The following is a 2,500-nucleotide window of genomic DNA, read 5'->3' as shown; positions in this document are numbered from 1 at the left end:
GGGCCGGGCGGTGAAGGGCACGCGCGCGAGGGAGCAAGCGAGGCGACGACGAATGGGCGGGGCGGGCCAAGGAACGGGCGGACAACCCGTGGGGAGGAGACGCGCGCGTACATCGCCCGGGGGGGGTGGGGGAGGAAGGCGCGGACGGCGGCTGCAGCGGCGCACGAGTACCGCCCCCCCCCCCCCCCCTGCCGTGGGGCCTCCGCGCCGCTTACCTTTTCGAAGGGGCGAAGGAGGGGGACTCCCAGCGCGGGGAGGGGAGTTGGGGGGGGGGAGGGGGAGGCGGCGGGCGCGTGCGGCAGCCGCTTCCCCGAGCGCCTGGCCGAAGCGCGCGGGTCCCGGCCCCGCCCCGCCCCGCCCCGCCCCACCCCGCGCCCGGGCGCCGTGCACCTGCGCGGAGAGTGTGGTTTGGGGGCGGGGGGAGGGGCAAGCGCCGGGCGGGAGAGGCGCGGGAGGTCAGCCTGGGGTCAGGGATTCTTCCTCAGCCCCCGGCGGCGCGCTGGCCGAGAAGTTTAGGAACGGACAGGGGCTGGAGCCGGGCAGTGAAGGGCGCGCGCGCGAGGGAGCAAGCGAGGCGACGACGAATGGGCCGGGGTTGGGGGCGGGGGGTGGGGGCAGCGGCAGTGGCGGCGCTGGGCGGGGGGGGGGGGGAGGGCGGCGGGACGGTCCACCAATTAAGGGCAGGAGGCGGAGGGGGAGGGAGAGGGGCAGGCAGGCAGAGAGAAAGAGAAAAGAAAGCCCCAACGGCGACTGCAGCGCCCTACATTCGCGCACGAGGACCTTCCCCTGCCGCTGGACCGCACGCCGCTTCCTGTGCCAAGTAGCAAAAAAATGAGCAGGCCTCCCAAGGAGATCGGGGGGCCGGGGGGGGGGTGGTGGTGGTGGAGGAGAGGAAACAACACGGGAAACGAAGGAAAACCAGCGAGGAAGATGGTAAGGGCGAGAAAGGGAGGTGCTGCTGCTGCTGCTGGTGGTGGGGCAAGCATACAGAAAGCGCACACGCACACACGCGCGCGCGCGCGCACACACACACGCACACACGCACGCACGCACGCACGCACGCACGCACACACACAAAAAAAAAAAAAAAAAAAAAGCCCGTACGACACCGAAAAGGAGCAAGCCGGGGGGGGGGGGGGGGGGGAACCTAAACAAAGAAAGCACGCTAAGCGGCTAAGGGAGAAGCGGCAGCTCTCCAAGGAAACCGAACGGGTCCGGCCGGGGAGGGGGACTCGGGAGGGGCGGCGGGCTGGCCTGTTAGCGGCCGGCCCGAAGGGTCCAACTCGGCAGCGGCCGGCCCGCCCGCCCGCTCGCCCGCCCGGGCCTGGGAGGCTGCCTTGGCAGCGGCCAGAGAGTCTACCGGCCTCCGGGGAGGTCCTCGAAGGGGCGAGCTGGTCGACCGGCCTCCGGGGAGAGGCGAGCTGGTCGACCGGCCTCCGGGGAGGTCCTCGAAGGGGCGAGCTGGTCGACCGGCCTCCGGGGAGAGGCGAGCTGGTCGACCGGCCTCCGGGGAGGCCGCCGAGCCTCGAAGGGGCGAGCTGGTCGACCGGCCTCCGGGGAGGCCGCCGAGCCTCGAAGGGGCGAGCTGGTCGACCGGCCTCCGGGGAGGCCGCCGAGCCTCGAAGGGGCGGGCGGGTCGACCGGCCTCCGGGGAGGCCGGCCTCGAAGGGGCGCGGCGTAGCCGGTCTCCGCGGCTCCGGGAGGCCCGGAGAAGTCGCAGCCGGTGCCCCGGGTCTGCCTCCGCTAACTGGCAGCAGGTCTACCAGGCTCCAGCGAGACTTGGTGGCCTTTCGGGGTGGTGGCTGGTAGACCTGTTCTCCCTGGCGTTCCTGTGGAGCGGCGAAAGGGGTCGCTCTGCGTCGCTGCCTCCAGTTACGTCATCGTAGAGGTCGGCCACTTTCGAGCCACTCCCCGGTAGGAGGGGCGGCTGTCCTTCGGCTCTCCCGCCCCGCTGGACTTAGCGGTACGACTGTAGGCCACAGGGTGAACAGCCGCTGAGTTCCGGAGCCGCACTCCCGGGCGCCCCCAGCGCATTGTGGCCGGCCCGCGGGAGGCCTAGGGCGGCTTGCGACGAGGGCGGGCGGGGAGCGGTCCTGAGCCCGGCCCTTCGGGGAGAGCGCTTTCTTTTGCCCGTTCGGCGCGGCGGTCTCCCGGCAGGTCTCCGGCAGCCCCGCGAGTGTGTCCCAGGTGCCGGAAGCCGCTGCGGAGGCGGGGAGCCCAGCCAGCGGCAGGTCCCATGCAGCCGTTGCCGACTCGGGAGAGGGGTGAGCCGGACACCACCCCCCCCCCCCCCCCCCCCCGCGGCCGGGGAAAAGGCCTGGCGCGTGTGCCGTTCGTGAACGCCAGAGGGTGGTCCAGAGAGAAACCGGGGGGTGCCCCGTGCGGCTCTGCCCAGACACCAGCGGCTCGAGAGCCTCGTTCTTCGGGCCCCTGTCGCAGGGAGCGTGGTGATGCCGGTGCTCCGGCCGGAGCAGCAGCCGGCTCGCGGCTGCCGATCCAC

The sequence above is a fragment of the Struthio camelus genome, unplaced genomic scaffold (genome assembly GCF_040807025.1).
Source record: "Struthio camelus isolate bStrCam1 unplaced genomic scaffold, bStrCam1.hap1 HAP1_SCAFFOLD_112, whole genome shotgun sequence".
NCBI classification, from domain to species: Eukaryota; Metazoa; Chordata; class Aves; order Struthioniformes; family Struthionidae; genus Struthio; species Struthio camelus.
This window is presented reverse-complemented; position numbering follows the sequence as displayed.